The 12,762-nt window shown below is 43.1% G+C and overlaps 1 protein-coding gene across 2 annotated transcripts in view; it reads left to right on the forward strand.

Moving 5' to 3' along the window:
- Window positions 1-12,762, forward strand: part of klhdc8a (kelch domain containing 8A) — a 164,447-nt gene that overhangs the window by 42,161 nt on the left and 109,524 nt on the right. The window contains exon 1 of one of the 2 annotated variants that reach the window (XM_072715779.1): window positions 5,074-5,195. The exons of the other annotated variant lie outside the window; for it this stretch is intronic. The gene's annotated coding sequence lies outside the window, so the exon portion shown is untranslated. Of the gene's footprint in view, window positions 1-5,073; window positions 5,196-12,762 lie in introns of those variants that run through there. 2 annotated transcript variants of the gene reach the window in all.

Raw genomic sequence — 12,762 nt, forward strand, 5'->3', positions numbered from 1 at the left:
GATCGTTTTTCCGTAGGAGAAATTAATCAGAGTATTCTGATCGTTCTTTATCTCAATATGCAAATTCTGGAGGCTCTGCTTGTTCACCGGTACGTAGTGCAGCTTGTGGAACGGCAAAGTGACTACATCGCCGAACCCACCGTCTATTTTAACGGTTCTCAGGAGCGGCACTACAAATTCCCCCACGTGCTGCGGATCCACGATGTTACAGTAGACGTACATATTATAGAATCCAGCGTGAATGTCGGCCGGGTAGGGTGAGGTTGGCATGGTACCTCCTACGTTATACCAGCCACCCGGCTCAAAGCCGAGCATGTAGGCCAAAGTAGGTTTAAATTTGATCTTGTATTTCTGATGTCCGGTTATATTAACCCTTTGCGTAATCTCGTTGTACGTGAAGAAAACTTCCGTACCTAATTTTTTCAACGAAGCGTTGATTTCTGACACAATCTGTGAAACGGATTCATAATATCCGACTTTAATTTTCCGAGGGAACAGGTAAGGCAAATCCACTAGAGGATTGGCGTCTCTTCTTGCCTCCACCTCCGTATCCCGCAATTCAAAAGTATTTTCGGGGTATGTAATATTTCGCCACGTGTAACAATACATGATTTCAGCCAGTCCTACTTCGTAAGGCCCCCGTAGCTCTATAGGTCGCGAGAGCATGACAGTGTAATCCGAACACTGGTTATCGGGGAAGATGGAGAGACAAGAGTTTGACGGTAGCGTGAGGTAAAAAGAGGGGCGATCCTCCATTTTTTTTTTTCCTTTTCTTTTAAAAATTAAAAATTAAATCTGTATCAAGTCCGACTGCGGTATCCACGAATCAAACCTCGAGGGCCAACCCTGCCAGCGTACTAAAATCCACTTTTTCCCCTTTTCGTTGGTCTTTGAGCCTATAACCTTCTCGACCTTGAACGCAGAGATATTTTTACTTTCTGCAGCTCAGCTTCATAGAATGTCCCCTTGAGTATTTCACCGCGCACATCCCTCAATTTATACACTGGCGGCGATCTGGGTACACGTTCGCATATGACAAAGTACTCGTCAGTAAATGTCTGCTCGTACTTTTTGTCAAATATCTGACTGTGCTTGGAGACTCTCACAGTGTCCCCTATGTTAAACTTAAAACGTGGCCGTCTGCTTTTTTTCTTCTTCAGAGGACCGTATAGATTATCAAATACTAGATGAGCATTATCGGTCGTGACCTCGGAAGGTTTCATTTTAATAGCGCTGTGAAATGACTGGTTGTACCCCTTTATTAGATCGTCCAACACATCCATGTATCGTCGAGTGTTTTTAGCCGTAAAGTACCTGTACATCCTCTCTTTTAACGTTCGGTTAAATCTCTCTGCGACTGAAGCTTTAAGTTCACTACCCGTGGTGAAATGGGTGATTTTATGACTTTTTAAAAGTTTCTGAAAAGTCCCATTTAAAAACTCCTTACCGGCATCCGTCTGTAACTTGAGGGACACACCCCCCTCGGTTAAAATAGAATCATAGGCCTCCGTTACGGCCACCCCCGTCTTGTTTCTTATCACACGCGCAAAGGCCTTTTTAGAAAGAACATCAATCACCGTAAGGAGGTATTTTAACCCGTCGTTGTACGTGGCCAGCCCTTGCATGTCGCATAAATCGGCCTGCCACTGATACATGGCTCTCGGTACAAACACTCTGTTCCTCAGGAAATTCTTTTTAGCCGGCTTATGTAAAGTATAACTGTCTTGCGTAGACAGCCACTCTCTGATATCATCAGTAGCCACTTTTTTCCCAGTATCATCCTCCACGGCTCTCTGCAGTCTGGAGGCACCCCCGTATGACCCCGGGTGGCTGGGGTCATAGTACGTACAGCTCAAGACACGAGCTTTAGTCTTGGCAACAGACATGCTTTTCACACAGCGAGTGGGGGGTGAGAGCGAGGATGCTGCGTTTTATAGCTGTCTGGGGAGGGGGGTTTTATTGTCATTGTTGACAGACAGTGAGTGAACACATTAATGAAATTGTGTTTTCTGCATTTAACCCATATGTGTAGAGTTTAGAAAAGAGTAAAAAGACTATTGCAAAGCTATTCAACTCACTTTTATTGCAAGGGCATACATTTAGTGAAAGATATAGTTTAAAAACTGTATTACAAGGGGTATACATTTTGTGAAAGATATAGTTTAAAAACGCTATTACAAGGGGTATACATTTTGTGAAAGATATAGTTTAAAAACGCTATTACAAGGGCACACATTTTGTGAAAGATATAGTTTAAAAACGTTATTACAAGGGCATACAATTAGTTACACCCGTGACAGTTGTTGAGGTAGATTAGCGATGTCACATGCAGTAAGGTCCGTATAGAGGCCTTTTCAGCGATGCATGTATGCAGAGTAGAAAGCATCTGATTAACATCGAAAGGCTGCTTATTATGAAATTTAAAGGCAACTACATCTACGATTAAAGCATAAAATACAAAAATGTGATTACAGTCAAATTCATCGTCGGGAATACAAGATAGACACACGCGTATGAGACTTTCTGACGATTGTCCTTCTCTCTCTGCCATCGGCTGAGTAAGTAAAACTATTCCCCGCTGATAATGTTCTCCGACTTGAGCAATCTCAAATATCAGTCTATGAAAGCAGCAACAAGTATAATCATCCCGACAATCGCTATTCTTTTTATCGATAGCATGCAACAACAGTGGACTAACTTTTTCTAAAAAAACATTTAACATAAACCGCCGTAAAGCGCAGCCGATACCGTTCCCCATTACAAATTGCTTTTTGTTTTAGTCTTGGGCCTCCCAACGAGTCAGAAATTCTTCTTCCAGGATCTGCTTAAGCGCTGGGTTCTGTTCAAACAGATCCTGTTCCAGTCGACTGATTTCCAGCATTCCGTCGCGGGCCTCGCGTAGATCATACAGGATAGCTTCCACGGTCCCCTCCAACCTGCCGATGGAAGCTTGGATGCCCAGGGTCGCCAGAACGTGAATCAAGGCGGGTGTCAGCCGGTCGGTCCAGAGGTCACTCAGCACAGAGTCAAAGTGTATGTAAAAGTAATTCCTGCCCGCGGGAAACAGGCAAGGGTGCTGTCTTTGACTGGGATGATCCACCTCGCAGCCGTAGCAGTTTTTCTGTTGATGCTTCCTGATGACTGAGGCTAAAAGGCCCACTATCATGGCTTTTATGCAGTTGAGCATCCCTCTGCACAAAGCGGGTCTGGAGAGAAGCGTGCAGATCTCAGGGGTCGGAGGGACCTCTCCAGGATCAGAGGCCGGTGTCGGTGGAGGGGTCGGAGGGAGCTCTCCAGCATCAGAGGCCTGTGATGCTGCTGCTGGTGAAGGGGGTGAAAAGGCCTCATTCTCCCTGCTTTCGTCGTTGTCGGAGAATACTTTGTTGCTGTAATTTGCTGCTGCCATGATGATGGTGATGATGGTGTTTGTGAAAGGGCTTGTAAAGGCGTCCACTTATATACAGGCGGAGGGTGAGGGGAGGGGGGTGATCCTTACGGTGCAGGTTTTTGCATCTCCTTACGTGCCTGACTGTCCTTGAACAGCGCTTGGAAGTAATCGCTCTTTTCTTCAATCAGCCGCATCCAAATCATGTACGGAATTTTCATTCCACAACAGTCGCATTTAGGCAGCTGCCATATATTCACCATTCTCTTGTCCAGCTCCCCGGTCGCGTCCCACTTCATAAAGGTGCTCCGATGTTTACCACTGGCAGCATCTCTATAGTGCATCTCCATTCTGCCGGTGTCTGTCTGAAAGTCGGGGTCGGTGCTCTCCTTCATCATCGGGATAACGATAGTCTTCAAGTTTCCCCATTTCGTTTCAGAAAAACACGCCAGATGCGCGTCATCTTTCCCCGGGTCTGCGGCATCTCCGGTGACCTGAAAGATGCGTAGTTCCTCCGCAACATTGTCAAAGAGGCAGACCACTTTATCTCCGTTGGGCAGCTCCCAGGTAACTCTCAGGTCTCCAGACGGCTGCATCAAAAGTACCCGTCTATGCCTCGTAGGAATCTGCTTCTTGGGAGCCCCCGGAGGCCGCATAACAGCCTCCTCCTGCTCCTGCTGAATCTTAGGTGGTGAGGCTGAATCTTTCATTTCGCTAGTGCCAGACATGTCTGTGTTTTTTAAAAATTAGTGTTGGGCTTAGCGCGCGAAGCTCACTATATTCTCCTCGGCCTGCTGGTGGGGCGTGACACACAGGGTAAGGCCTTGATGATACTTGGGGTACTTGTGCTTCTTTACCAAAGGAGGTAAACTATGCAAGTCCCGTGTAGTTTTCTCTTTCCAGTGGGGGTAAGACCTTAATGATACTTGGGGGGTACTTGTGTCTCTTTACCAAAGGAGGGAAACCCTGCTCGGCATACTAAAAATTTCTGCGGTTGGTTACTTCTTAGGATTCTTTAAGGAGAAATATACGGCCTGTCAAGATTTATCTGATTTTCTTAAGTCTATTTCTTTTAACTGCACAGACGATGTACATAACGGGCGAGTCGGGGAAAAAACAAAACTTCAAACAAAATTTACTGAAATACAAACTGTCCAATTTGATGTGTGGCCCAAATTATTATGGATGACCTACGGGGATGTATATAACAGGTGCATGGGAAAAACCAAAACTTCAAACAAAATTTACTGAAATACAAAATGTCCAATTTGATGTGTGGCCCAAATTACAGTTTGACCGGGATTTGAACTATGCTGATGTAATACAACGGCTGCATGATGAAAAACACAAACTTGAAAACCGCTACCACACAAGGCCAAGCTGTTGCTGCTGCTGCACGGGGTGTCAACACACAAACCCCCAAACTGCCGCTAAGCATTCATTGGAGGAGGATAGCGTCAGACCCAGACCCTCCTCCTCCTCCTCTCATTCTTAGCTCCAACTTGTTCATTCTCACAGGGTTTCTTTCAGTCTCGCGCAGCACAACTCTCAGCTCACAGCTCTCCAGCATCGCTCTCTCCAAGTCCTTTGCGGATTCTCCAAAGCCCGGGACCTTCCCAAGGTACCGCTCCACAGGCACCCCCTCTGAGTCCTTTGCGGATTCTCCAAAGCCCGGGACCTTCCCAAGGTACCGCTCCACAGGCACCCCCTCCGAGTCCTTTGCGCTATGCCCAAGTACACGCTCCGCTGGACCGACTGGGACCTTCCCAAGGTACCGCTCCACAGGCACCGTACGCTCACACTCCATCAGGTAACCGACCCACTCAGCCCCCCGTCCTCAGCTCCGTCCTCGGCACCCTCGTAGCACGGGGCTATTCCCACAAACCCCACTCATAAGCACACAATTCACTCTCCTCAAATAAAAATAAAATAATAATAATTAATTATAAATAAATATAATATTAATAAGTAATTATTTAATCATAATAAATAAATAATAATTAATAATTAAACCTCTCCCAACGTCACTGGTCGTTGCTGGCTCACAGCCAGGTGACGTCACGCCCCAGACCCGCCCATCCAGTGAACTTTTGACCCGTGACCTTTTTGACCTTTGGGTCATAAATCTTTTTGAAAGAAGCGGTATTATCCATCTCTCTGGAGGCTAAGGATGACAATAAAAGTTTCTTCCAATATTTTAACTGCAAAAGAGCTCTAAAAGCTGAAATCACTAATTTGCAGGATAGTAAGGGCCTTATAATTAAAAATGAAATTGATATAATAAATGAGTTTAATGATTATTTTACACGGGTGTTCACAGTAGAGAACATGAGTAACGTACCACCATTTAGTATTAATATAGCGTCGTCTTTGACCAATATATTTATAACTGAGGCTGATGTGGTACTAAGCCTAGCTAAGCTCAAAATAAATAAATCGCAGGGCCCTGATGGCATATCTTACTTATAGTTTTAAAAGAGATGAGGGATATTATTAGCCAACCTTTAACGTTAATATTCCAGAAATCGTTATCTGCAGGTGTGGTACCTTCTGATTGGAAGCATGCTAATATAACGCCCATATTCAAAAAAGGGAACAGAAGTAATCCAGCAAACTATAGGCCAATCAGTTTAACTAACATTACTGGAAAAATAATGGAAGCTATAAACCAAGTGAAAATGGTAGATTACCTGGATTCAAATAACATTCTGAGGGATAGCCAACATGGATTTGGGAGAGGTAGATCCTGTTTAATTAATCTACTTGAGTTCTTTGAGGAAGCTACAAGAGAAATTGATCACAAAAAGGCCTACGATGTGATCTACTTAGATTTCCAAAAGGCCTTTGATGTTGTCCCCCACAAATGGCTCTTGCTTAAGCTCAAAGCTGCAGGGATTTTAGTAACTGTAGCAGCTTGGATCAAAAACTGGTTAACTGACAGGAAGCAGCGAGTAGTTATTAGAGGCACAATGTCACAATGGGCTTGCGTTCATAGTGGGGTACCGCAGGGTTCAATTTTAGGAACCACTATTGTTCCTATTTACATTAATGATATTGATACCAATGCATACGGTAAACTGGTTAAATTTGCAGATGACACCAAGGTGGGTAGTGTATCAGATACTGATCTAGCAGCGGAGAGGCTACAATGGGATCTGGATTTAATTAGCGACTGGGCTGATACCTGGCAGATGAAATTTAACATAGATAAATGTAAGGTAATCCATGCAGGGAGCAGAAATAAAAACTACAGATATTTTATGGGTTCCAAGGTTATTATCATCAACGAAAACGAATGAAATAATGAAAACTAGAATTGAAAAAAGATTTTCTTTAACTGAAATAAGTAAAAACCACAATTAAAAGAAAAAATGATAACTAACAAACTGTATTGTGCGTTGACAAAACTAACTAAAACGTACTGAAATTATAGATGAAATGTCCTTCGTTTTCGTCTTTGTCAATTTATTTATAAGCCTTTTGGATTGATATGAAATCGATTTATTTCGCTCTAGCAGTTTTACGTGAGCTGGCGGCACCGTACGGCACCTCTCTGTCCATCACTTCTTCTTTACAGTCGGCGTTACCTGGAAAAATGGCGACGACAAAAGTTGGGAGAAGGCGGCAGAGTCCTATCTGGAATTTCTTTGACTATGACAGCGAGACAGATAAGAGCAGGTGCATTGTAGAAACAGGTGACAAAATATGTGGGATACTTCTCAAGGGAAAAAAACCCACAAATCTGAAAGTCCACTTGAGAAGCTTGCATTAGACGGCTAATCGCGAGTACCTTGACCAAGTAGCCTCTTTGATTAGCTTCCCCGAAAGAGAAGGAACATCCCGGCCAGGTAGCACCGGGAAGGAGGAGACAACTATAATGGACTGCTTTCACCGATGACCAAACAGCTGCTGGTTAGTAAATATGCAGAAACACCACAAGCGGGAGGATGCATTGGTAAACATGTTTATTGAGACTGGGATGTCTACACGACTATGCACTTAAGCTGCTATCTTGTAGACTGTTGGTTGTTGTGGATGATTGGTTGTTCAAAAGTAACTGAATACATTTTTTAAAATGTATCATTTGTTGAGTTTTATTATACAATATTTACTGATCTTTTTGAATCCTGCACCTGACAAATAACCCAAAGTATGAAAAAACAAAAACTAATACTAAAACTAATAAAAACTAAACTAAAACTTAGCATTTAGAAAAAATTAAAACTAACTAAAACTAGCAAACCTGCTCTAAAAACTAATTAAAGCTAACTAAATTAGAGGGAAAAAAGGTCAAAACGAAATAAAACTAAACTACAGTATAATGAAAAATCCAAAACTATTATAACCTTGATGGGTTCCACCGAAATAAAGGTAGCTGATAAAGATAGATTCTTTATTGTCATTGTATGTCATACAATGAAACTCTGTTTGGTGCAATCCCATTAGCAGGTTCTTAAAACATAATTCAGAAAAACATTCACTCATACTCTTCACACATTCATTCCTACTGTAAATATCTACAAAATTTAATTAACTACATATGCACATATTATGGCAAGAATTAGTATAAAAACAACAATATTGCACATAGGAGTAAAGTATTACACAGGTCCATGGCAGTAAAATATGAGTTATTGCACAAAGTCCATGAAGAAGACAGTAAGGGATACACATGTCTGTATGTGTTGGGAAAAAGTGGGGGGCCATTATGCTTTCTGCAATCTGTCCACCGCTCTAGGAAAAAAGCTGTTATACAGCCGATTGGTACGAGTCCTGATGGTTCTTAATCGGCCTGAGGGGAGAGTGGTAAAAAAGGAGTATCCTGGGTGTGAGGGGTCTTTCATTATTTTTGTGGCCTGTATAAAAAGGCGGTCCCAGTAAATGTCACTCAGGCTTGGCCATGAGAAGCCGATAATCCTCTCAGCTGTCTTGACAACCCGCTGCAGGTCCTTTTTTTCTGCAGTGGTGCAGCTGGAAATTCACACCGTGCAGCAGTAAGTGAGGATGCTTTCAATAGTGCAATGATAGAAGTTTATGAGAACTTCCCGAGGCAGATTATTACACTTGAGGGTCCTCAGAAAGAACCAGGGCTGTGGAGTCGGTAGATAAATGCTCCGACTCCGACTCCTCAGTTTCTAAATCTTCCGACTCCGACTCCCCGACTCCTCTGTATGTATATACTATGCTAATGTATTTTCTACATCCATTGAAGGAAAGGAAGGCAACATACATGTCATTTCACCACAGAACTACTGGCTAGGAAGCCAACACTCTACTATAATGGCAGGTTAAAGACAAACACAATGAAAACAAGGATTTTGCCACCGACCGATGTGCGTGTACAATCGCGGCAATTGATTGGCGGCCGCAGATTGAGGGTGTCCACATGGACGGGCAGATCCAGCTTGCCGAAAATCTCGACCACCGCCCCCATCCAAAGTAATGTGATGCCTCTGTCTGCTGCAGTGGCTGTCTCCTCTGTCAGCCAGCCGGAAGTTTAGTGCATTGTGTCACTCACCGGCCAGCTGATCAGCAGAACGAGCCTCTGCTGGAGACAGGTAGGGAGATCTGTGTTCTCGGTTCCTTCGGCCCCCTTCACTAGCGCATAGCGAAGGGGAGCCGACGGAGCTGAGAACACACCAGATGATTTTTCAGGCGTTTGACGCATGATGACTCGTTGAACGGCCGAAAAATCGCCAGTGCATCTGTAAATGTATGGGGGGCTTTAGGCTAGGTTCACAGTTCCCTGTAACAGTGGAACACGACACAATGGAAAGCAGTGCCGCACCTTACCTGTGCATTACATCCCATATAGTGACGCATACAGTCAATGAAAAGCATGCTTCATGGTTACTTGACATGTTCGTTTTGTGGTAACATTATGCACTGCATGCATTGGGCTTTATTCTTACATCAGAGAAGTAGTTCATTATGACTGTTTGTGAATTGGGACATTTCAACTTACTTTTTTAATTCCCATTTAAATTTAGTAGGAGTCGGAGTCGGAGTCGGTTAACTTTTTGCCGACTCCGACTCCAGGTACCCAAAATTGTCTCCGACTCCGACTCCTCGACTCCGACTCCTCGACTCCGACTCCACAGCCCTGGAAAGAACATCCTCTTCTGAGCTTTTTTAATGAAGTGGGAGGTGTTCAAGCTCCAAGTCAGGTCCTCCGCTATGTGTACCCCCAGAAATTTGAAGCTGTTTACCCTCTCCACCTCCTGCCCAATAAAATCCCTTTCACAGTTTATTGATAGATGGAATGAAAAATGAAAAACTGTGACTATATAAATATAGAAAGCGATAAATATGATGCAGTGGCTATTATTAACGCTCTGGGGACGAGGGCATCATCGACCGCGTATCTTTCTCGTGTATTTCAGTTTATATCTCGCTGAAATCATTATGTAGAATCATGAAAAAAACACTGACTAAATCCGTTATATGTCTTCTTTTCAAAACTTCCATTGTCAGAAGTATTAAAGTTTTTAAAATTAGGCAAAAAAGCCAATCGTGTCACCTTTCTTTGTTTTACTTGCGTCGGGAGCATTTAGGACCGCTCTCAGCGGAAGATCGCTATTCACGTTCTAAATACGCTGCGTTTGAATCGGCGACCACGTGATTACAGGCACACAGGCTTAGCCCACTGAGCTATGAACACAGGTATGAGCTTCGCTGCTGAAAGTGGCAACACTGGCGCAAAGCTTCAGCGGCAGAGACGTATCCGTGTGCTATATTGTAGCCGATCAGTGTAAACACTACCCAGACATGTGCTCTTGTTTATTTCGGTCACAATGGGCGTATTCACATATTTCTTCACCCAATACTAACTGTCGGATTATCATGTTATTATCATGCAAATAGCGCGATTTGCAAGTGGGTGGGTGATCAGAGCCGCTTCGAGACGCAGACGCTTAAGTCAGTCACTCTTGTTCTTTCTATTCGTATCACGAAGCTGTAAAAATATATTTAGTTTCTACCTATATATATTTGAAAAGTAGACTGTCCAAAGTTTCTGAGGGTATTTTTAAAATGTGTATATGACAAAAACTCGCGGAGTTATTTAAACGGTCTCGCGAGAATTCTGTCAGATCCCGCCGGCGGGACCGCCGGTCCCAAGGGGTTAATGTAAGGCAATACCAGACTCTCAAAGCATTTCATGACTACTGGTGTGACAGCAACAGGCCGGTAATCATTCAAGCTTGTGATAGCTGAGGTTTTAGGTATGGGGATGATTGTAGCAGTTTTTAAACAGACGGGAACTGTGGCTTGCAGTAGTGACATGTTAAAATTTTTTGTAAAAACTGTACTGAGCTGTTCTGCACAGGCCTTCAGCACTCGTCCTGAAACACCATCTGGTCCTGTTGCTTTTTTAGAGTTTATTTGCCCTTTTTACCTGATAGGTCTGGAGAGTCAGTGGCTGGTCACTCTCTAGGGGAGTGGTGTTGCTGTCCGGATCTGGTCCTCAGTTTAAGTTGGAGCAGTCTTCAAAACGGGCAAAAAATGTTTGTAAAATGTTTCTAAAAATTTAATTGATCTGGGAGAGAGGGGTCAGGTGAGGATTGCATACTGTTGTTCTGCTTGTAGTTTGTAATGCTTTTTATTCCTTTCCACATGGCACGGGGTTTGTTGTTATTGAAGTTATCATGAATGCGCTGTTTATACTCCCTCTTTGCCAGTGTGATGCCTTTATGTAAATTGGCCCTCATTCTCCTATACTCCACTTTGTCTCATGATCGTAGTGCCATGTCCCGGGCTTTGAGCAGCTCTCTCACCCTGTTATTGAACCAGGGCTTCTGGTTAGGGAACACTCTGATTTGTTTTTCAGTTGTTACATCATCAGTGCAGAAATTGATGTAGGAGAGGACTGTAGTGGTATAGTGCCCAATGTCTGGGTGTTCAAAGACCTGTAAAAGCAGTTCTGTAGGGCTGTACAGGCTTCTGCAGTCAATACCTGCACTGTTTTAAACTGAGGTTTGGTTCTACTGGCCAGGGGCTTGTAGGCTGGGATCAAGAGCAGAGAAAGGTGGTCAGATAGTCCCAAATGAGGTGCAGCTTGCACCTTATAGGCTCCAGGAATGTTAACATAGACCTGATCCAAAGTGTTTTAATGGTTTTTTTTGTTGCTTACAGATGGCATCATGCAGCTTCACCATGGCTATCTTAGCATTAGCACGGGGGTGTACATAGACAGCGGTGATAAAAACAGCAGAGAATTCACGGGTGTGTATGTTGATGCTTCCAATAGCAATAAAAAAGGCCAATAAAATGTTGGGTTACATCTCTAGTAGAGGTGTAACGATACGCGTATTCGTATTGAACCGTTCGGTACGAGGCTTTCGGTTCGGTACGCATTACAAACCGAACGATTCAGAAAAATACTTTTATCCCTCTGGAGTCGACGGCATCGTCAGCGATGCCGAGTATCTTTCTTGTCTATTTCAGTTCATAACTCGCTGAAATCTTATTATAGAAACATGAAAAAAACACTGACTAAATCCGTAATCGGTCTTCTTTTCAAAACGTCCATTGTCGGAAGTATTAAAGTTTTTAAAATTAGGTTAAATCGGCAAGAAAGTAAACCATGTCACCTTACTTTGTTTTACCTGCATCGGGGGCGTGTAGTACCGCTCTCACCCGAAGATCGCTATTCACATTCTAAATAGCGGCATTAGCGCGTATTCAAATCGCATTTGCATGGTAATTTTATTAACAGCGCAACAGTGAAACGCAATCCAGAAACATTCCAGTCAGAGCCATAAAAGGGGGGGAGGGACGTGGCCAGGTGACAATGGCTCATTCATACACATGAAAGTTGCTACATATTCAATGAAAGGAGCCAGAAATAGTGACATGAGTTCGGTTTTTCTTATTTATAAATCCAACTGAATGTTGCAACTATACCATTTAGTCATCTTCATGTAGCCAAGACTTTGTTGATCAGATATCTTGGATCAAAACAAACTGCCAGCATTGCTTACTATATACTTTTATTATGTGTCTGCAATTATTCCAAGCTGCATTTTGCAATGTCTATACTTTGATGTCAAATTACAAACTTTACATAAATCTGACATATTTACAAAGTAGACTAAGATTAAGATGACTTTAATGCCAAAACAAATATATAAGAAATAATTTATTTGCCATGAATTAAGTTTATGATATTGAATGAAATGTGTGATCATGCCCCAGTCAGTGAAAGTGTGTTCCCTACCCCTAGACTCTAGAGGGTTATATTTGAAAAAAATAAAAGAGAATAAAGTGTGTAAAATATAATGTTTTCAGTGCTACTACGCTCAACAAGGCAGCCCAAACGACGTGACAGGCAACGTGTTGACTGCCCCTCCCACCCCCAAACACTACTCCAGTCAGTC

This window comes from Paramormyrops kingsleyae, chromosome 8 (assembly GCF_048594095.1).
Source record: "Paramormyrops kingsleyae isolate MSU_618 chromosome 8, PKINGS_0.4, whole genome shotgun sequence".
NCBI classification, from domain to species: domain Eukaryota; kingdom Metazoa; phylum Chordata; class Actinopteri; order Osteoglossiformes; family Mormyridae; genus Paramormyrops; species Paramormyrops kingsleyae.